Genomic DNA, 22905 nt, shown 5'->3' on the forward strand with positions numbered 1-22905 from the left:
TGGTGCAGCTATTCTGGAAGACAGTGTGGAGGTTCCTCAAAAAGTTCAAAAATAAAACTACCAGGATCCAGCAAATGCACTATTAGGTATTTACCCAAAGTATACAAAAATACTGATTCGAAGGCATACATGCACCCTGATGTTTATTTATAGCAGCATTTTGAACAATAGGAAAATTATGGAAAGAGCCCAAATGTCCATCAACTGATGAATGGATAAAGAAGATGTGATATATATACGCAATGGAATATTACTCAGCCATAGCAAAAAATGAAATCTTGCCATTTGCAGTGATGTGAATGGAACTAGAAAGTATTCTAAGTGAAATAGGTCAGTTGGAGAAAGACAAATATATGATGTCATTCATATGCAGAATTTAAGAAACAAAACAATTGAACATGGGGGAAAAAGAGAGGCAAACCAAGAAACAGACTTAACTATAAAGAGCAAACTGATAGTTACCAGGGGGGAGGTGGATGGAGGAATGGGTTAAATAGGTGATGGGTATCAAAAAGTACATTTGTGATGAGCACGGGGTGTTGTATGTAGGTGATGAATCACTGAATTCTACTCTTGAGACTAATATTGCACTGTATGTTAACTAACTGGAATTTAAATAAAAATGTGGAGAAAGAAAAAAATGTCTCATAACTCAGTGAAGGTAGTCATCGTTGGTGCACATATTTAAATGAATGAAATTCTCATCTATCCTAGTAAAAAGCCAAGAGATCTAAAATTAATAAATCAAGAAATAGGGCATATGTATATTTCGAGAGTGGGCAGTAAATGCCGGATGCAGCAGCCATGAGTTGGGAATGTTTGCCCTTGAGGAAGGTCCAATGGAATGGGCGTGGGGAATTGGAGTGGCGCCCCAGAGGAATAGTGCTTTTGTATTTATTTGTACTTGTAGTAATAGATATATTTTAAAATATGCGGAAGTTTTGATTACTTTGATTTTATATGTGACATCTAATTGTTGATTTAACTTGCATTTACATTTATTACCAGGACTTCCATAATCGTACAAATCTAACACGAAGTAAAACTGCGCCTCTCCGGGGAGAAACTACAACTTCCAGGGTTCCGCGGATTGAAGGCTTGGGCTGTTCTCGGAGGCAAACTACAATTCCCAGAATTCCGTTAACCAAGGGGTGGTTCTGGCCTAGGGTCCGAGCAGCTGAGCTCGCCAAGCAGGCGCAAGGCGGGCACCCACGAGCCTCGGCGGCGGCGGCGGCGGCGGTAGGGTGGGTGCCGCGGGACCTGCCCTCCATGCCTGGTCGTCCCGGGCTCGGGGCGGGGTCAGGAGGCGGCAGCGGCGGCTGATTCAGCCAAAGCCGACTACGCGGAGGGCCCACCGGGACGCTTCAACGCCACGGAGCCCCGCCTGCGGGCTGCAGGTGAGACGCGCGCTCTGGGGGCTGGCGAGGGCTTCGCGATCCGGCTGGGCTTGGAGTTGAGGGATCGGCCCCGGACTTCCCTCGGGAGGGATCGACGAGAGCGTCGGGCCCTGGGGTGAAGGGAAGCCCGGAGAAGTTTGCAGAACCGAGTAGTGAGCGTGATGCGCACTGAAGGAGGCGCGCGATGGGGGCGGAGGTGAGGGGCGATGGACCCTTGGGGTCCAGACGCCGCCCGGGCCGGGGCGGCGCCCCCAGGCACACCGGTTGAAGCCCTTAGCTCGCAGCTGGCGCTGGCAGCGGGCCCTCACGCCCCTTTGCTTGCGCGACGGTGAGGCGCGTTTGGCGGGGAGCCAGCGAGGTGCGCGGAGGGGACCTGGGCCTCCTGGGCTCCTTTGGAAGGCAGTACCTGGGCAGGCCTGCAGCTGATCCCCGGGCTCTTTGGGGCTTGGTAGGGTATCTTTTGTGTGCCTGGTGATAAGAGCCCACCACGGCCTGCTTCACAGTACCCGGGTAGCTTCTGGAGGGACCCGGTGAATTTCTGACCCATTCCATGTGTGTAGAACCCTGTCTCCTGGGCACTGACGAAAACCTGCTGAGATCTAGGGGTCCTTAGGCCAGAGCCCTGCACTTGGTATTGGGAGGCTAGGGTCTGCTTACTTTATGCCAACCAACTCTCAGAGCCTACTCTTGGAGGAAGCAAGGCCTGGAATGGGAAAGGTTATGGAGTGAGTTTGATAGGACTTAGAGGCTTGGAGCACCAAATGTTCACTCACCAAATGTTTACTGTTACACGCGCTGGGCATTCAAATCCTGGCTCTCATTTACTAACTGTGTGCCCTTGAGCAAGTCATTTATCCTCTCTGAGCCTCTGTTTCTCTGCAAAGTGGAGATAAAAGTACCTTCATCACAGTGTTGCTGGGGAAGGTTAAATGAGAAGATGCCGTGCAAGTCTTCAGTCAGGATTGGTACACAGTGAATGTGCAGCAAATCTTAGCACTTGTGGTTGCTAAGATAAAACATGGTAGAGGTGAGATTGGAACCCAGTTCGTCCTTTCCCATTACAGATGAGGAATCGGGAGTCCCAGTTAGTGGCAGAGCCAGAAAAGAATACAGGTCCCATTTTCCCCAGGGATGGCCAGCACATCAATTCCTGAGCCTTGGGCCTCAGGAGGGTGGGGAGAAGCAGAGAGTGGAGATCCTCAGCCAAGGGGCGGATGGGGTGCTGGTTACTGAGTTCCCTCACATGACACCGTGGCCATGTGAGCGTCCTGGTGGCCTTGGTGTGTCAGAGTGCTAGAGCAGCTACACCAGGTTTTGAACTTTCCTTCTGATTGGTAGGTTCTCGCTCTGGGCCTGGCTTTAGAAAATATTTAGCAATGAAGAGAGGCTTCTAGTGAATATTGAGCTAACTGGAAAATTAAATTACCAAATGCGCCATTCCCCAAGGGTCCGCGTCACTCTCGGGTTGGTTGTCAGTGGATACTCTCCCCCAGGACCTGCCTAACACCTGACGGGTTTTTTAAATTGGATAAAATAATGAACATGAAAGGCGTAAGCAACAAATGTCATCATAGACTTTGGAGTTAGACTTGGGTTTGAATCCCAGCCCCACCACTTAATAGCTGTGTGCCACTGGGCAGTTCACTTAACAACTCTGCGCATACTTCTTCAAACGTGGGATGAAATCGATAGCACCTATTTTATATTTGTAGGAGGGAATAAATGAGATCGTTCCTCTAAAGCACTTAGCACTGTTTCGGGCATATGTCAGAGCCACTGAATGGGAGGTAAAGCATTATTGCGATAATAATAATACTATAAAAATAATTGTCAGGCATTGTGTTTTGCCCCTGTTGTCTCTTTGAATTTGCAAAACCACTTTGTGAAGTAGGTGTAATTGTGTCTGTTTTTCAGACCAGGACATGAAGGCTTAAGAATTGGCCCAGGCAGATGCAGAAGGACAAATACTACATGATACCACATGTAGGTTGAATCTAAAATAGACTCACAGAAGCAGAGAGTGGAATGATGTCCAGGGGTTGGGATGAGGGGTTACGGGGAGGCATTAGTCAAAGAGTATCAAGTTTCAGGTATACAAGATGACCAAGTCCTAGAGCTCTACTGTACAGCTTAATGCCTATAGTTAACAATATACTTTAAAATTTGCCAGGGAGGTAGATCTTATATTAAGTGTGTCTGTCACAAGAGGGTGGGAGGAAACTTTTGGAGGTGATGTATGGGTTTATGGCATAGATTATGGTGATGGTTTCACAAGTACGTACCTATCTCTAAATATCAACTGATATATGTTAATTATGCACAACTTTTTGTCTGTTAAAAAAAAAAACCAGAAGAATTGGTCTAGCATCATGCAGCTGCTAAATGACAGGACAGGAGCTCACTGTGGCATCTCAGCTCCAGAACCCGTGCCATTTACTTCTACTCTGCTGCCCGTGGTTCTTGCGGTTCTTGAAGCCCCGTTGTGACCCAGGGCACAGCAGGGGTCTTCTCCGACCACGTGGAGAGGTGGTGGGACCCCGCAGCCTGGCTGCTTGTGCTTTCTCTCCATGTGTGATGTTGGATGAGGCTGGAGGAGGCATCCGCTGGGTGAGCCTGGGGGATGAGGAAGAGGCAGCCCCGTGGCCCCTAGTGGCTCTCATCCCCGGACCACACGGCTGGGGAAGGGTGCAATCAGGGTGAGGCCTCGAGAGCTTGATGAGGAGAAGAAGTGATCCTGTTTAGGGGCTGGGAAGAGTTCCAGAGCTCAACCTCTTCTCTGGGCCTGATCTCTGCTTTTGGGAGGAGGGCCACCCGAGAGCCCTGGGTTGCGAGGAGAGGAGCTCTGGACTGAGAACAACCACCGTTTTAATCTTGGCTGCCTGTGAGAGCTCACGCCGCCTCTCTTGACCTCTTTTATAAAGAGTTAGAGCAAATCATTTCTAAGGGCTCTTTTAGCTCTAAAATGCGGTGGTTTTGTAATTTTAAATTGGTGGATTAACCTTCTCAGCACAGCACCAGGGCAGGTGGGATAATTGTCACCGCCATGTGCAACACAGACTTTCATTGGGGCAAGAGAATGACCACAGCTCCCTTGAGCCACCTGCCGCTGCTGGGTGTCTCTGTTGGTGGGCACGGGGTGGGGGGTTGGAGGGGGGGGAGGAGAGTAATCTTACAAGGAGAGCCTTGGGTTGCTAAGCTACAGTTGAGGGCCTGTGGGTCTGCATTTCTGCAGCCATTCACACCTGCTCTGCCCTTGAGTGATAAAAACTCCTTGCTCTGACGTCTCCCCTGCTTCTGTGTCACTGATTGTACCTCCGAGTCTGAAGCACTGTAAGATCTGGAGTCAGTCATTGGTTTGTATCCTGGTGCCCCCGTTTGAGCTGTTAAGACCTACAGCAAGCTTCTTAATGTCACTAAAGTTGGATTTTTTTCGTATTAAAAGAAAGTGGAGATAATAGTATCTGCATTAGAGGGCTTTGTGCAGCTTAAGGGAAAAGGTGTAGGAAAGGGGCTTAGGGACAGTGCCTGGCACACGGTAGGTACTCAGTAAAGCAAGGTGGTGGTAGAATTAACCTCCACCCTCTGCCCAGAAGCCAGCGTCCTCTTTTCCTGAGGTAGCCAGGACAGCGAGTGATCCTTCCATTTTTTTTGGCTTCCCATGTCCTCATTGCTGCATACCCAGGCCCTGGCATCTGTCAGAGAATCAGACTTTTCACTCCGTCATTGGTAGACTATCATCGGTACAGTCTTAAGAGTTATCTCTTTTCTCCATTTTGAAAGCATAACAGAGGGGCCCTTCCTGGCTGGATACCGGGTACTCAACCATGAACCAAGCTGGAGACTCTGATCTGCTAAATTGCCCCTCTTTCTACTATTACCAGTACAGGCCGTGTCAGGCAAAAAAAAAAAAAAAAAAAAAGGGGGGGGGGGCGAGAAATAAACGAGATTAAAAAAATGCCTAAGAAAGCACTTCAGAAACTGAGGCAGATAGAAGGATGCTTCAATTTGCCCCCCACAACTGCTTCACTCAGCTCCTAGAGCACAGACTTAGTGCACCCTCCTTTCCAGGATCCCCTCTGTTCCAAGAAGCACTGGAGGAAGGTGTCAAAGATGCCACCACGCCTGCAGACACAGAGCTGGGCAGCTGGGTGAGAGGCTGCCTGCCGTGGGGGCTCATCTTCTGGGCTGGTCACCCAGCATGGGTGCAGGCTTCACTTCTGGGGGGGCCCTGGCCAGCTTCGGACATAGGCACAGAAAAGCCACTCACAGGGGCCTTGTGGTCTAGTAAGGAGTAAGAGTTCCGGTTATTCTAGGCCTGGGGCAAGAGGTGCAAACTCACATGCTCACTAGAGCCAGGGGCCAATGGGGAGGGTGAAGCCGGGGGGTGGGCCATGTGACCTGGAGACCTAATGCCCAGTTTAAAGGTCAAGCTGATGAAGTCGTGTCGGGAAAGTGGCCTGGTGGTACCTATGTGTGTCAGCTTGGGCCCCCCATAACGAAGTGCCACCGACTGGGTGATGAACAACAGAAATTTATTTCTCACGCTTCTGGAGGCTAGAAATCCAAGATCGAGGTGTTGGCGGCTTTGGTTTCTCCTGAGGCCCCTGTCCTTGGCTCGCAGACGCTTGCTTCCTCACTGTGCTCTGTCGCACTTTTCCTGGCTGAATCACTAAGTGCTTTGTGCCCCATACCAGTTGGGTCCCCAAATCTGGTGCCCGAGGTAGAAAAGGCAGAGAAGAGTTAAGTGTGATGACAGTTGCATCCCCTGGAAATCCATGCCCTGGAAGGCCGAGAAGATGAGGGCCAGATGGTACCTGGGCTGTTACTAACATACGTCATGTTGACAGGCTCCACGTTCAAATCCTCCTTGTATGGACTTCACTCCGTACAAGCTGAGGCGCTTGGGACACATTTACTTAGCTTTTCCTAGCCTCTGTGTCCTGATCTGCAGATGGGGAACATGTTAATAGTGCTATGCTAGCCCCTTATTGTTGGCTTGAGGATGAAATGAGGAAATGTACAACAGTTTCTAGTACGCTGCCGACATACGAGGTTGGAGGTGGTGATGGTTGAAATTGTAATTTCATGCTGAGACCTGGCTGCTCGGGGGCCCTCTTCACAGGAGAAGGGAAACAAGTCATTAGGAAGACGGGGGGGGGGGGGACCTGGGAGGGACTGTGAATGTGCCACCAAAGCCACTGGGGGTTCAGTCCCTTTAGGAGTGGTGTGGGGTTGTATGGCTGGTTTAGTACCTGTGTTTCATTCATTGTTAATTTGAGGAACCCTAATGAATTACAGTTCTGACAGCTAATGTGTTTTGAGGCCTATGTAGGTACTTTATGTGCATTAGCTCGTTTAGTTCTCCCAGCACCCTAAGGAGGTTATTATTCCCATTTTACAGTTGAGGAAATTGAGGCTTGAGGCGTTAGTCTGCCAAGATCATAAAACCAGCTCACACCTAGGATCTAAAGGAAGGTAAGTATGAGCTGTGTGGCCCGTGAAGAATTCGTGGCCACCACCGCTAGGGAGGGGAATTTAAATCTCCACTGCAGTCTTGTGTGTCCCGATGCCTGCACTTAGCCCAGATTGGATGCACTTACGTGATGTGGGAGATCTGCCAGGGTTTTGCACCTTCCTAAGCAGATTCTTTTGTTACCCACCTGACGGTGCTCTTCCTCTCGGGAGCCCTTTGGGCAAGACTGGTGAACGGCAGGGATTTTTAAGCAAGGCTAGTTGACCACTATCAGGATGACCCAGGGGGTGATCACATGAGGAGTTGGGTCGGTCCCACTGAACCGGGAAAGCCTGTGGTGTGTACAGAACGCTTCCCTGACATTCCTGGGACAGGAGGACAGCATCCTGTGGTGATGGTCCCTCCTCTCCCCGGGTGGTGAAGGTGCCCCCTCCAGTAGTGTTCCAAAGCACACATTCCCTTCCTCTGTGACAGCTGCATCACGTCAGGTTTTAACAGCCTCTTGTCCCCTCTGCCACAGAGAGAACCTTGAGGATAGAGGTGTTTTTGTTTTTGTTTTTTCCATTTTTGTATCTCTTGCACATTCTTTACTCTCTTTTGGGTTGATGCAAAGCCTCACTCTCCCATGCTCTTCATGTCGTCTTAAGTCTTTGGACTCAGGCTCATGAATAGATATTCATAAGGACTGAATAGATAAACATAGGTCATCTCCCACCCACCTTCCTGATACTTAGGTAGAGTCAGCCAGAAGCTAAGAAGGGCTTGCTGTGGCACCTGTACCAGGGAGGTGCCATGGTGGGCGTCCATTTTGCTTGGTCGGTGACTGTGCCATATTGGTCATTAAATAAGTTCCACGTCATGCCTGTCTATATCTAACCAAAGCCTTTTTTTTTTTTTTTTTGAGAGAGAGAGAGAGCGAGAGCACAGGCATGAGAGCCGGGGAGGGACAGAGGAAGAGGGAGAGAGAGAATCCTAAATAGGCTCCAATCCTGACTTGGGGCTCAGTCATAACAACCGTGAGATCATGACCTGAGCCAAAATCAAGAGTCAGACACTCAACCAACGGAGCCATCCAGGTGCCCCCAAAGCCTATTAAAAAAAATCTTTTTTTTAATGTTTATTTATTTTTGAGAGAGACAGTGAGGGAGGGAAGAAGGGGCAGAGAGACAGGAAGACACAGAATCCGAAGCAGGCTCCAGGCTCTGAGCTGTCAGCACAGAGCTCGATGCAGGGCTCAAACCCACGAACTGTGAGATCATGACCTACCAGCCAGGTGCCCCCCAAGCCTATTTTTCAGAGAGTGAAGGGTCATTCTAAGACCCTTTGTCAGGAATGACTCCAGGGCACAGCTCTCCACCATGGGCCAGAGATCCAGGCCTCGGCAGATGTTTTCAGCAGGCGTTCCCTTCGGGGGTGTGTCCCCAGCTTGCCTCCTTGCTGGAAGATGGAAGCTGTGGGCGAGGGCTCTTTCCGTGTGCTGCAAGCCCCAGAGCCTTGTGCTGTGTGAGCATCTGTATCCTTCCCTGCTTTCTGCTCCTGCCCCTCACCTCTGGGGTCCACGGCACCAGAACAGGCTTTGTCTGGGACAAAGTGATTGACAGGTAACTTGAGACTAGTGTGGTCTGGTCCATTCAAGTTAACAGACCCCTCCCCTCCTTGAGGCCTTCATGCCCGGAGCAGGCAGGCTGAAAACCTGATCCAAGCTGTTGGTGCAACACCTTAAGAGTCCAATCAGGACTGCGTTTTCCATGGAATGAGTTTATTTCCAAAGAACACAGGTTTGTAATCAGCCTTCCAGCCCCACAAGCAGAGAAGGTGCCACCGTGGTCATTCTTTTGAGGAGTAGAATCAAGGTTCGGGTCAGTCCTTTTGTTTGGCTTTCCCCCAGCCAGGACGGCTCTTAATCTGCCTCTGACAGGACTTCACTGGGGAAAGCAGCAGGGACTCGGCCCTCCTTTTCCGGCAACTCTGTGCCTCCTGTGGAAGAGTTGTATCCCCTCAGTCGGCAGACAGGCCTTGGAGAATCTGGGGCAGAAATATTATAGATCTCCTCTTGTAGGAAGAAGGGTTTAAAGAGAAATTTGCTAAAGTTGAGTTACTTTTTAAATTCCACAAAGTAAAAAGATGAGATGTGGTGCCCGTTTTGCACGGGCAGCGGATTTTTGTTTTGCGTGGACTTGATCATACGTTTCGAGGTCAGAGTGGGTTTATGTTTGATGGTTGGCAGTAATCTGGGGATCGGTTTTAAGTGCAGGTTATATCCTCGGTAGTTAGTGTGTTGGGACAGGAAGTGCACCGTAGGGCATCTGGCGTGTGGTCCCGAAGTGATGGAGAAGCCGCGTTATCTTCACTTAGGGTGTGGGTGAGATGAGTAGTGGGGAGAGGTGGTTTTTCCAAGTTGTATTTTCTCCTCTTTCTAAAGGAAGAACAAGCAAACGAGGCCCAAGGTCGTTGGGTGCCCTGTGAAGCCCGTCTCCTTTAAGAGTTGCAACACATCTCGTCACCCACCAGCGTTCGTTCCCCTGGCCTCCTCCCTGCTGCGGCACCGAGGGCTCTCAGCTCCTCAGCCGTCATTGGTCCAGGAGGTGGCTGGGTGGGAGTTAACCATATCAGCTGGCTGAGTGGACAAGTTATTCCTTGGGGAGGGAGAACTTTCTGCCTGTAGCTGGATATAAACCAGGGAAGCGTGTTGCTTCATTTGAGGGTGGTGGCCATGTCATGACCGTGAGAGGAAGCTGCCCAAGGGGAGAAGCGGCATCCCGGGGAGGCAGAGCAGAGAGGGCGAGTACTCTCTGACAGAGTCCTTTAGCCACCAACCCCACCCAGCCAGCCCAGGCTGGAGTGTGGCCTTTGAGCAGGGTGGGATGTGTGGGCCTTTAATTGGGCTCGCTCCTCCCTGATTTGAGTCCTTTGAATGGCGTGTTTCTTTTTCTTCTTCATCCCCTGCCCTACTTCAGTTAAAACCAGGTCTTCTGTGTCTCGATGGTTTTGAGCACAGTCTTTAGAGTCAGAGGACGCTAGGTTAATATCTAGACTTCACACTTGCGTGGCCTTGGGCAAGTCGTTGAACCTCATTGACCTCAGGTTCCTCACCAGAGAATTGGGAATAAGGATGCTTCATAGGGTTGGGGGGAGCACCAAATGGGATGCTGTACGTAGAGGCTCTGGGAACCCCTGAAGGCAAGGCAGGCCTGGAGCAAGGGCCAGGCTGGAGGCCTCTGTTAGGGCGTCTGTCATAGCCTTGCCCAAGCAGGAAAAGGGTGTATTTTTCTTTTCTTATTCTCCGTGTGGAATGGCCCATGTCAGAGACCCTCCGGCCTCCCCAGATCCCATCCCATTGGAGGCTCTGCTCAGACGGGGGTGGTTTCCTTGGCCCTTCACAGATCACCGGACCTTCGTACCCACCCACAGATCCTAGATGGACAGGACATTTTTCAGGGGGCACTAGGAGGAGACAAAATATATTATCCTGGGTGACCTGTGCCTCTGAGGGCTACTGTCTTTCCTCTTCCTTGTCCAAGGAGCCTCATGACAAGACCCCTCCGGGGCAGCCCTCATCTCTGAGAGGTAGTCCAGGTGGAAATGTGTGGAGTCAAGTCCTGACCTGTGGACAGGTCCTGACCAGTGGCCCTGCACCGAGACTGTTTCTGGAAAGAAAAAACGGGGACAGAGTGAACCATCATGCCGCATGGTGGTAAGGAAAGAATCAGTGGGGTCGTGCATGCGTGTAAGGGACGCCGTACGGCACTGGGACAGCGGGAACCAGTAGGTGTGTGGTGCTTTCCACATCTGACTGCAGACGAGGTGGAGGCTGCCCCCTGCTCAGAAGCGGGTTCACTCGGAGAGAGAGGATTAGAGACAGCAGGTGAAGGAGGGGTGAATTCCAGCTCTGTCTTTGAGCTTTGAGGTCTCAGGAGAGTAAGTACAAAGGAGGATGGACTGCTTCGGCGTGTGAGGGAGCGTCCTGTCACTGCAAGTACCTTGTGATGCTGGGATTCTGGCCCCTCCACCCATTTCAGCAGAGCCAGGTGACAGAGTCGGGCATGGAGGCCTTCAGTCTGAAGGAGTTCTCATCCCTGATCACCATCATTCTGAGTAGGCTCTTGGGGCACAGAGTGGCACTAAACAGTGGGTCAGACATCGGGACCGGACACAGTACGCCCTGTCCGCCCGTCTGGCGAGCCGCAGTCCTGCAGAAGGCAGCAGCTTGGCTGAGTGTCTTTCTTAGTCCCCAGTGCCAAGGAGGGTGACCTGAGTTCTCCCTCACCGTCCCGGTCTCCCTACCACTGCTTTATTGTCACTGAGACGAGTGCCCTCTCCAGGAGCACTGAAAATTGGCCTGGAGAAAGGGGACACCACCGGCTCCGTTTTCTGGTAAGCAAACTTGGCCCAGTTATTCTCCACCATTTTGAGTTTCCTCCTGGAGTTTTTTTCATCCAGAAACATTTTGAAATGGTGATGGAGAAAGGCCTCTTTTATGTTGTTTCGTGCTAGGGGTCTGATTGACGTGCTCTGAGCCTCCACTGTTATCTTTTGAAAACCCTTCTGAGCATTTTGCCCGATCCTTGAGTTCTCCTGGCTTATGCGGGCTGCTGCAGTGCATTTGGGGGGTCTGGGGAAAGGGGACACAGAGGGAGTGTGGGAAACAGTCTGAAAGATACTTTACAATAACCGTTGACTGGCCAAGTGCTTGTTGGTTTTTTCCTACTGCACTTTGGCTATTTCACAGCAGGTGAAAACGCAAGGGTGGCTTGTCATCTGTCTTCACAGTGGCAACATACAGTAATAACTGGGTTAGTTAATGTTCCCCCAGAAGCAGATCCTGAGACAAAGATTCAAGGAGAGGTAGATTATTTGAACTGCATCCCAATAAACATGAATAAGGGCGTGAAGAACTGAGACCGGGAAGGGAAAAGGGCATGCCTCAGGCCGATTATGGTGTGGGCAACGCATAATCTGTCCGGGAACTCTGGTGCCGGTGTAGAACGTGCCTCCGAACTCTCCTACCTGGGGAGGATGGGGTTTTCTTTCTTTCTCTTTCTTTCTCTTTCTTTCTCTTTCTTTCTCTTTCTTTCTTTCTTTCTTTCTTTCTTTCTTTCTTTCTTTCTTTCTTTTCTTTCTTTTCTTTCTTTTCTTTCTTTCTTTTTCTTTCTTTTCCTTTCTTTCTTTCTTTCTTTTTCTTTCTTTTTCTTTCTTTCTTTCTTTCTTTCTCTTTCCTTCCTTCCTTTCTTTCTTTCTTTCTTTCTTTCTTTTTCTTTTCTTTCTTTTCTTTCTTTCTCTTTCTTTCTTTCTTTCTTTCTTTCTCTTTCCTTCCTTCCTTTCTTTCTTTCTTTATTTTTCTCCTTCCTTCCTTCCTTCCTTCCTTCATTCGTATTTTAATTCCAGTATAGTTCACATACCATGTTGTATTAGTTTCAGGTATACAATATAGTGATTCAGCAGTTCCACAGGAGTGGGGTATTTATGCAACTCTTCTCATCAGATGTTGGTGCAGGCTGCCTGGCCTGAACATGGTCAAGTTAGAAACCCACGCAGTCTGGCCTCTGGGCCCCGTGCTTTAACCACCGCACGATTTCTAGCGAAATGCTCTGCCCATCCCCAGCAAACCTTCCTTCCCATTTTCCTCCTTGGAAGGCCACTTGCGAGCCTGAAGGGCCCCGTGGTCCAGTCTGTATTTGTCCTGTCTTCTGTCAGCATCCTTCTGGCCCAGCAGGGAAGGGGGTGGTCACTTAGCATCTACCTGGACGTAGTCCTCTCTCCTCCCCAGGCTCAAAAGCTGGCCTCTGCCTGGTTGCCTCACCACGTCCTGAACCCCATGTTTCCAGTTCCCATAAGCTTGATCCCAATTCTGAGCTTAGGGCCTCCCTGGGATTGGCTACTGCTCGCACAGGTCTAGAGGAGAGCCCCGGCCACCTTCCTCTTGTGACCCCACCTCACTCCCCACCTGCCTGCTGCCAAGCTCTCGATTCGCCACAGGGAGGCCTAGCAGAGGGGCAGGTGGCACACACCCACCTAGAGAGGTGCCCGTGCAGGTTAGAGGTTGGTCTTTCCTCGTGTCCCTGCAGCTCTTGCTCCCTGACGTTCCCTGGGTGTGTCCGCTGCAGCCTTAGCTGCTGTTGGACAAGTTCCCGTCTGTGATCAGAACAAAACCCGCATCAGCGCCTGCCCTGTGCATCTGCCTCCCATCTCTCCAGGGAGGGCTCTGTTTATCTTATATTTTCTAAATATTCACTTACTACTTATCCACTCCTTAGAATTCTGTCATTTGCAGCAGGGATTTATTTGATTCTTTATTGTTAACTTTTTGACTTTTTATTACGGAAAACGTCAGACACAAAAGAGGACCACAGAAAGGCCGTCATCACCATCTTTCACAGTTATCAATTTGCTACCGCCTTGATCCATCTGCCTTTTTTAGCTGGAGTATTTCAGAACAAACCACATACATGTCATTTTACCTATAAACACTAATGTTCTCTTGTTTCTTAAGTTTTCTAACTTTTTATGACTTTTTAAGTAATTTTAGACTTACAGAAAAGTTACAGAAAATGCTTCACTCAGCTTCCTCTGATGTTAAATCTTACATAACCACAGTGCAATGATCAAAACCAGGAAATTAACATAGCACCATTACCTAAACTACAGACCTTATTCAAATTCTGCCAGTTTTCCCACTAATGTCCTTTTTCTGGTGCAAGATCCTACCTTGTGTTTAATTGTCGTGTCGATGAGCACTGGGTGTTATATGTAAGTGATGAGTCACTAAATTCTATTCCTGAAATCATCATTATACTATATGTTAACTAACTTGGATTTAAATTTAAAAATAATAATTTTAAAACAATTTAAAAAAATGGCGTGTCTCCTTAGTCTCCTTCAATCTGGGACAGCTTCTCAGTCATTCCTGGTCTTTTGTGACCTTCACTCTTGACAAGTCCTGGTCAGGTATTTTGTAGAATGTCCTTCAATTTGGGTTTAATGTTTTCTCTATTAACTTCTCTATACGCTATATTCAGAGCTAACAGTGGAGCTAGACCAAATTTCCCTATTTAGAACTATAGATCGAGGTCGTGTGTTTGGGTAAGAAGATGACAGAAGTGAGGTGCCCTTCTCAGTGCATCATTGTCAAGGGGTACATGAGGTCAGTAAGTTATTACTGGTGATGGTAACGTCGATTATTTGTTTCAGGGGCTGTCTGCCAGGCTCCTGTGCCGTAAAAGTTCTATTTTTGCCTTCATAATAGATATGCATCTCACAGGGAGACAGTTTGAGACTATGCAAATATCCAGTTCTCGTCATATTTCCACGCACTAATTTTAGCAGTCCGGCAGTGGATCTTGCCTGGAACCATTATTACTGTGATGTTGGCCAAATGGTGATTTTCTGTTTCCGTCACTGCTTCTACGTTGACTAATTGGAATTCTACTGTAAGAAAGATCTGTTCCTTTGTCCTTATTTATTTACTCAATTGTGTATTCGTATCAGTATTGACTCTTGCACACTTACTGTGTTCTCTGGGCTCTAATCCATTCCTATTGCTTTAAAAAAAATTTTTTTAATGTTTATTTTTGATATATGTAGAGAGACAGAGCATGAGTGGGAGAGGGGCAGAGAGAGAGGGCGACACAGAATCCAAAGCAGGCTCCAGGCTCTGAGCCGTCAGCACAGAGCCCGATGCAGGGCTGGGACTCACAGACCGCAAGATCGTGACCTGAGCCATAGTTGGATGCTTAACCGACTGAGCCACCCAGGTGCCACCCAGGCAATACCTATTGCATTTTGTTACATGGTCCCAGATCTAGCCGCTGGGGCCTCCTTGTGCCTTTTTGATATGTCCTCATCATTTTTTGAGAGCTTCCTTACATTCTGGCACTACGAGATATCCCAAGCTCATCTCGTACTTTCCCTGCCCCAGCCCTGGACGCAGTTATTTTTCACACAGCCCTGGTTCCTTAGTAGAGGATGATACTAGGAATCAATACCTGAGTGCCACCTGAGTGCCAGCTGTGCCGTCACTGTTCCCAGGCTCTCCCGCTGGTCAGAACTAGGAGCTGCCTGTGTGTGAGTGCACTCCTGCCGCCCCACCCCCACCCCCAGCTGTTCTCCGGCTCACATCCCTCCTGTTGTGCCAGCCTGAGTCCCTCTCCAGTTCCCTGACCCAGATCTGAGCTGAGGCCCTCAGGGCCGCCTCTCCAGCTCCCCAGTGAGACACCCTGCTCATCGGCCTCTGCATTCCCTTCTTAAGCCCTTTTTTGTCCCTTCCTTTACTTTCTCAGTTCTTTCCCTCTTCTGACATTATGGATGAATTATCTCTCCCTCCTCCTGGCTCTTTCTGTGTCCTTTTTTTCTCTTCTTACCCCCTAGAGAGATGTCAGAACTCCTGCTATGGGCACGTGAGGACACAGGTTTTCTCTTCTGAGCAGCCTCGGAACTGTCCGTCCAGTGGTATGGACACTGTCCATGTGGTTAGGATACTTAGTTCCCACAGAAGAACCAGGGGACACTGGTCAGAATTGGTCAAGTACCAGCAACTTAATGTGATTCAGCCTAATAGCAAAGTAGTTCTTAGCTGGTGGGGCTGGGTAGGGAATTTCCAGGAGGGGGCACATGTTTTTGAAAAAGTATATGCAGCAGTATGATTTTTAAAAAAAAAAAATTTTTTTTTTAACGTTTTATTTATTTTTGAGACAGAGAGAGACAGAGCATGAACGGGGGAGGGGCAGAGAGAGAGGGAGACACAGAATCGGAAGCAGGCTCCAGGCTCTGAGCCGTCAGCCCAGAGCCCGATGCGGGGCTCGAACTCGCGGACCGCGAGATCGTGACCTGAGCTGAAGTCGGATGCCCAACCGACTGAGCCACCCAGGCGCCCCTGCAGCAGTATGATTTTACATATGCAGATGCAGATATAAAATACCAACTTCAGGAGGTAAAGGTTGATGAAACCCTTCAATCTTGGGGGTAGACACTGTAAAGAGAATCATTACGAATAGGGGATTCTTGGAAGAAGGGGATACTGGACTTTACAGTTGAGTACGGAGCATTAAAGAGTTTCTCTTCTTTATTGGCGAGTACTTAAGTGTGAAAAGACAGGGAAACATTGACGTTTAAGCAGATTTCTTGGCCGCAGGGTTCTGGGCTTGCAGAGATCCTCTCCTGGAGATTAGCAGGGCTGACCGGAGCACAGGCAAAACCCGGCTAAGAAGGCAGCGGCTTGTGTCCTCTCCGTCACTCTGGGGCTGGACCAGAAGTTCTCTGCCTTTGTTCCACAAAAGCCTTGAAGACCTGCATGAAGGACATGAGGTCTGTGGGCTCTCAGGATAGCTGTGACTTTGCCTTCTTCCTTACAGACCAAGAAGGCCCGATGGGATTGAATGAGTGGGAGCTTTGTTAAGGGAGTAGCTTTAAATCCACAGGAATTTGCTTAAAGGTAGTCATCTGCAGACTTCGGGACTTGAACTGCCATAAGGAACACGCTCTTTGTACTCCGTTCATGCCAAGCTCCCCCTCCGGGCACCCCATTCTAACTCCTAGGCTTGCCTCTCCCACACTGAGTGGCGGGACACTGAGGCTGGGAACTTGTCATTGGCTTTTGCACCTCTGTTCTCCCCCATCTCTGGGCTACTCTGCTCAAAGACTTACAGTAGCTCCCCATTGCCTGTAGGGTAGAGTTCAGATTTCTTGACCTAGCACCAAGGCCATTGACATTCTGGCCTCCGCTGATTTTTCTTTTTTAGAAAAAAGTTTTTAATGTTTACTCATTTTTGAGAGAGAGAGAGAGGCAGAGACAGGCAGAGAGAGAGGGAGACACAGAATCCAAGGCACGTTCCAGGCTCTGAGCTGGCAGCACAGAGACTAACGTGGGGCTCAGACTCACAAACTGCAGGACCGTGACCTGAGCCAAAGTCAGATGTTTAACCGACTGAGCCACCCAGGTGCCCCATAGTTTCTAATTTCTAATACAAGAGTTTCTTGGAGGGCTTTGTTTTCCCAAGTTAGAAGGGTCATGGGGAAACTGATACCAAATAGCCCCACTAGGTTAGAGCACAGCTCAGAAACAGAAGGCACAGGTCAGACCCCCATGTGTTTGCTCCACACAACGTGCACAACAACAAAGTGGAATTATTCTTAGTTTAGAGGAACCAAAACCCCAACCCAAACCAGCTTCCATAGTGAGGAAAGTTCACAGCAGGAAGTCCAAGTTATAGGGCTCTGAGATGTCACTAGGGTCCTTCCTGTCTCTCCTCCATCATGCCATCCTTGTTCTCAGGCTGGTCAGCGGATGGCAGGCAGCGGCCTTGGGACAGCACCTTCTTTTGTGTCCAGTGGGTGGGAACATGGGATGTGACTCCTGCCCTCCGTTCTACTTGGTTCTACTCAGGTAGCATGCTATGCCGGGCCAGTAACTGGCCCCAGAGGCTTGTTCTCTGCTGACCCGCCCTCTGGAGGTGGGAGGTAGGTCTTGGCTTGCTCTGCACCTCCTGGGTATCAGGGGGAGGGGTGGCTTTCTGAACAAACCTGGGGTTTTAGTAGGAAGAGGAAAGGAGCATGGATCCTGGGTGGAAATAGTGCCCCCTCTGTCCTTTATTAATGCACTAGACTTGGAAGCCCAAGTAGAGAGTTGGTGACGGACTCTGGCCCAAGATGCCAACAGAGGACAGCATGTCCTATCTCAGTCCCCATCTGTGGGAGGAATCCTCTTAGATTTAAAATCCTTTGTTTCAAATGACTGTAATGAAAAGTGACAGTTCCCGCCTCAGCACCAATCATCTTTTGCTTCGAGTCAGATGAAGGCAGCCAAGTGTGTCCAAAATGTTTTAAAATGCCAAACTTCATTGTGCATCCCTGTGGCCCTTTATTAACCATCTGGTGCCTCAATTTTTTCCCTTTTCCCCTCTGCTAGACACTTATTAGGTTGGCCCTAATTGCGTGAAATTGCTGTTTTTGTACGTGACAAGCAGTCAGCTATCAGTATTCATGAGGTTCAACGAATACACCATTTCTGACCTTCTCCACAACCCTGTGAGGTGGGTGCTGGGCTCTCGCTCTTGCTGACGGGGAACGTGACTTCAGAAAGGCGGTGCCATAAAGTCACGGAGCTGGGGTTTGACCCCGAGTCTGTCTGGCTTTTTAGCCTTAAACTTGCCTGGACAGCACACATCCTCCTCTGGGAGCCACCGACCACCGGTAATGCGGCAGGAACTCAGAGCCAGGTTGGTGTAGGGTGTGATGTGATAGTTCCTGAGATCAGGGGTCTCCAACAGAGCAGACCAATTGGTCAGACTTCTTGGTGCGGTCGGTGCCCTGAGACCGAGGTGTGCTACCTGTCCCCCGCACCCCCCCCTGCACCTTCCCTGCCGCCCTGTCGCCCTGTCGGGGAGGGTTAGCAGAAGGTGTGGCTGCTCTGGCAAGGTGAGAACTCCAGAGGACTTTCCTCAGGCAGGGGGAGGGAGGCTGCAAGGGGTGGAACGGGCCTGTCCTCCCTAGCAGAGCCGTGCCCAAGGGGGTGAAGAGCGGCTCACCCACATCAGACCTGGCCTGGCCCTAGCGGGTGGCAGCTGGGTGGAGCAGTGGACGGACTGGGCTGTGCGGGGAGCCACCTGCCTTCGCTGGACCCTGAACTCAGAAGCTGCGTGGCCAGGCCTGCACGTGGCCTGCCGCTCTCCCCAGCCTTCAGGAGGCAGCACTCGCCAGGAGTTTAGGACGCCTCCGTTTTTAATCCTGCCTGTCGCAGAGTTGCTGGATGATCCGGGGCACCTCTCTAAGGTGAGGAGGACTCGCTCAGTAGTTCACCTGAACGACGGTGGAATTCCTGGGGCGCCTGGGTGGCTCAGTCGGTTCAGCGTCCACCTCTTGGTTTCAGCTCAGGGCATGATCTCACGGCTTTGTGGGTTCAAGCCCCTCATCAGGCTCTGTGCTGGCAGTGTGGAGCCTGCCTGGGAGTCTGTCTCTGTCCCGTCTGCCCTCTCCGACTCATGCCTCTCTGTCTCTTCCAAAGTAAACTTAAAAAAATTAATAATAACAGTGGAATGCCTCCCTAAGAACAAAGAGCCCTGGTTTTATTATTTTTTTTAAGTGTATTTATTTATTTTGAGATAGAGAGCACGTGCATGAGTTGGAGAGGGGCAGAGAGAGAGAGAGGGAGACAGAGAATCCCAAGCAGGCTCCGTGTTGCCAGTGCAGAGCCCAACGCAGGGCTCGATCTCCTGGAACAGGAGGTCATGACCTGAGCGGAGATCAAGAGTCGGACATTAACGAACTGAGCCACCCAGGCCCCCCAGAACTCCGTTTTTTAAATAAATTTTTGTGGTACTCGTATGAGTTTCCAAGTGCTGCTGTAATAAATTTACCAGAAACTTGGCTTACAATGACAGAAATTTATTCTCCCACAGTTCTGGCGGCCAACAGTCTAAAATGAAGGTATTGACAGGACCGTGTTCCCTCTGAAAGCTCGAGGAGGTAGGGGCACTTGGGTGACTCAGTCGATTGTCTAGCTATGGCTCAGGTCATGGTCTCCCAGTTTGTGGGTTCGAGCCCTGTGTGGGGCTCCGTGCTAAGCTCTCAGAGCCTGGGCCCTGCTTCAGATTCTGTGTCTCCTTCTCTCTGCTCCTCCCCTGCTCGCACTCTGTCTCTCTCTTTCTCAAAAATAAATAAACATTTAAAAAAAAAAAAAAAAAAAAGCTCAAGGAGAGAACCCTTCCCCTTTTTGGCTTCTGGTGGCTCCTGGTAGTCCTGGGTGGTCTTTGGTTTATAGCTACATGATTCCAATCGCTTGTCTTTGTTTTTACGTGGCTGCCTGCTCCGTTCCTCTGTGTTTTCTGTCACTTTCTGTCACTAGGGACACTTTCATTAGATTTAGGGCCCACCCTAATCTGTTATGATCTCATCTCAAGATCCTTAAATAATTGTGTGTGTAAAGACCCATTTTCCAAATAACATCACATTCTGAGGTTCTGGGTAGACCTGAATTTAGACATTATTCAACCCACTAGAGTACCTCTAAATATATGAAATTAAAGGTGCTTGGTTTTGTGTGGAGGTAAGTGGGGGCCCACGACCCTGGCCTCGTGTCCTTGTTGCCTACCACCACCCTCGGCCCCCAAGGATGAGGGTCTGCAAACCACTAGGTACTCAAGGCTCCAGGAAGCCCTAGTTCACCGTATCCCATGGTGATGAGACTTTGGACTTACAGTTTTGAACTGATGCTGGAATACGTTAAGACTTTGGGGGCTCTTGGGATTCATGGCCTAGTTCTTTGGTTAAGAGCCACTTGATGTTTCTCAAATGTGGTTGTACCCCCCAGAATCACCTGGGAGCTTAGTAAAAAAGCAGATACCAATGAGACTTTGGGTGCTGGTCAAAACAGAGTAGACACATTTATCCCTACCCATCCACTAATACAGCTAAAAATACAGGACATTGTGTATAAAACATCAGAAGACTGAAAGGTGGAGAGAAGAACACAGTACTGAGTTCCTTGGATTTTCTATTTGCCTCCTATGTATCCCAGACTGGGTGCCAAAGAAGCCCACAACCCAGAAATGCCAGTGAGCATCGACCAGAAAAAGCCCCAAGGAAAGCTCGCTCGCTCTCTCTCGTCAAAGGACTGGAAAAGGAACAGCCTAACAAAACAAACCTTTTTGAGAGTAACACCCTATTCCTGCAAAACACCAAGGAAAATTGCTTCTCCCCTCCCTCCTGGTTCTAGTAAAGGCTGAATGGACAGCTTAGACATCCATCCTTGCTTTGTGGTAACCAACCAGGTACCCACCCCCACCTTCAGCACCCCAACCTACCCTCCCCCGATGGGTCTGGATGAGAACCTGGACCTTTACCACCACCCAGAGGTGACAAGATGTGCCCCCCACCACGACAGTCCCCTTGAGGTGTCACTGGAGCCTAGACTTCGACCCCCACCCAGTGATGATGAGGTACCCCCTGGGTGTCAGTAGAGGCCAGCTGAGGAGCTGCGATTTCCTACTCCATGCTGCTGTGTCTCTCACTCTCCCTGCCAGGGTGCTGTTGGTGGAGGCCACACGGGGAGCGTGGATTTCCTCTCATCCAACGGTAGAGACTCCGTGCTTTTCCTTCCCCCACTAGCATGGTTCTTGCAAAAACCTGCTAAAATAGAAGGTTTAATATAAGCTCCAGAGTATCATAACATTATACCCCAAATGCCCAGGCTAAGTCTCAGCAAAGAAAGGAAACATACAAAGAACAAAATGGAGATTTGAGAACCGAAGAGAGTAGTAACCAAAATGTAAAAAATCACTGGAATGGCTCAATAGAAGAATGGATGTGACAGAAGAAAAAAAAATCAGTGAACATGAAATTATCCAATTTAAACAACAGAGACAAAATAGACTGGAAAAAAATTGAAGAGAGCCTTAGAGACCTAAAAAGACACACACACACACACACACACACACACACACACATATAATATTTATAATTATATATATAATAAATATTTACAATTGTATATATATAATATTTAACATTCATGTACCTGGAGGCTGAAAAAGTATCAGAGAAACAATGGCTGAAAATTTCCCAAATTTGGTGAGAGATACAAACCTACAAATTCAAGAGTGAATGAAACCCTAACAGGGTAAACCCAAAGAAACCCACACCAGGACACCTGATAATCATCAGGCTTCTGAAAACCAGACTCTTCAGAGCCACATGAGAGGAAGGATGCATTATGTCCAGGGGAATGGCAGTTTAGGTGCAGTGGATTTCTCATCAGAAATGTGGAGGCCAGAGTGCAGAGAGAACTGTCACCCCAGAGTTCTGTCCCAGTGAAAATATTCTTTAGGAATGAAGGTGAAATCAAGGCTTTGTCACTTGAGGGAAAACTAAGAATTTGTTCCCAGCAAACTTCCCTACAATGGTAATGAAGGGAGGTTCTCCAAAGAAAAGAAATGATAACCAAAGAACACCTGGGACAAAGAAAGAATGGAAAGAATAAAAATATGTGTAAATGTAATAGGCTTTCCTTTCCCTCTCGAGAAAATGACATTTGACAGTTGAAACCAAATTTGTAATACTGTCTGATGTGGATTTTAATGTCTGTAGAGGAAATGTTGAAGATGATTGCAAGGAAGAAGGGTAAAAGAGCCCAACAGAGATAAGGTCTCTTTACTTAGTCGAGATGTAAAATGTCAATACTAGTAGACTGTGCAAAGTTGCATGTCAATAGTATGATGCCTAAAACAACCACTAGAGAATCTGTACCAAGAAATACACTCAAAAACAGTATAGATAGATAAAAATGTAATTCAAATAATCTGCAAGAAGACAGGAAAAAGAAAAGATGCCTGAGCCATACTCCAGACCTGTTACTGAATCAGAACCTCCAGGATCTGTGCCTGGGAATATATAGTTTTAGTGAGTGCCTCTGGGGATGTCGACAACCAGCCAGCTTTGAGAATTTGTGGTCTAGACCAGTATTTTTTAAACAGCAAATTGCCGACCCTGTTAGGTTGTAAAATCAATTAAGGTGAACACCCACACCCCCCCCCCCTTCCCACCTTTTGAAACAGAATAGAATATCGGGCTGGAAAAGGAAACACTGGAGTACATTATAGCTAGTCGGAGTAATTCTTTGTGAAATGTTTTGGTGGGGAATATAATGTGCATACGTACGAATGTGTGCGTGCTCAACCCTTAGGTGAGGGTAGGCTGAAGAGACAGTGTCCCCAGGAATGACCGTCAACTGATGCTGGGTAGGAGTTGGTAGACGAGTAGCCCCGGCTTTCGCAGAGTAGCGACGGGCTCATTGATGTGCCCTCTGTTGGCTTCACTCCTTGTCCCTCTTAATTCCCTACTCTCCTACACAGGTTTCTTGGGATAATTTCTCAAACTATTTTGACTCCAACCCTTATCTCTGATTGCAGTTCTGAGGGAACCCAGCCTAAGCCACTGTCTCTTTCTGAGCAGGACTGCACGTTGATCTTTGTGATCGCAGGGAGAGGGAAGTTGCAGGACACTCAAGAGTCCAAAGCTAGCCCCAAGGGAATCAAGGGGCAGCTCCGT

At 49.0% G+C, this 22905-nt stretch overlaps 1 protein-coding gene across 4 annotated transcripts in view; it reads left to right on the top strand.

The window, feature by feature from the left end:
- Window positions 1-22905, top strand: part of POMGNT2 (protein O-linked mannose N-acetylglucosaminyltransferase 2 (beta 1,4-)) — a 50461-nt gene that overhangs the window by 23954 nt on the left and 3602 nt on the right. Inside the window, exon 4 of one of the 4 annotated variants that reach the window (XR_006207188.1) lies at window positions 1009-1170. The exons of 1 other annotated variant lie outside the window; for it this stretch is intronic. The gene's annotated coding sequence lies outside the window, so the exon portion shown is untranslated. Of the gene's footprint in view, window positions 1-1008; window positions 1171-1214; window positions 1398-19204; window positions 19327-22905 lie in introns of those variants that run through there. 2 more of the 4 variants (XM_042955516.1, XM_042955515.1) reach the window with 2 other exon arrangements.

This window comes from Panthera leo, chromosome C2 (genome assembly GCF_018350215.1).
Source record: "Panthera leo isolate Ple1 chromosome C2, P.leo_Ple1_pat1.1, whole genome shotgun sequence".
In the NCBI taxonomy this organism is placed as follows: domain Eukaryota; kingdom Metazoa; phylum Chordata; class Mammalia; order Carnivora; family Felidae; genus Panthera; species Panthera leo.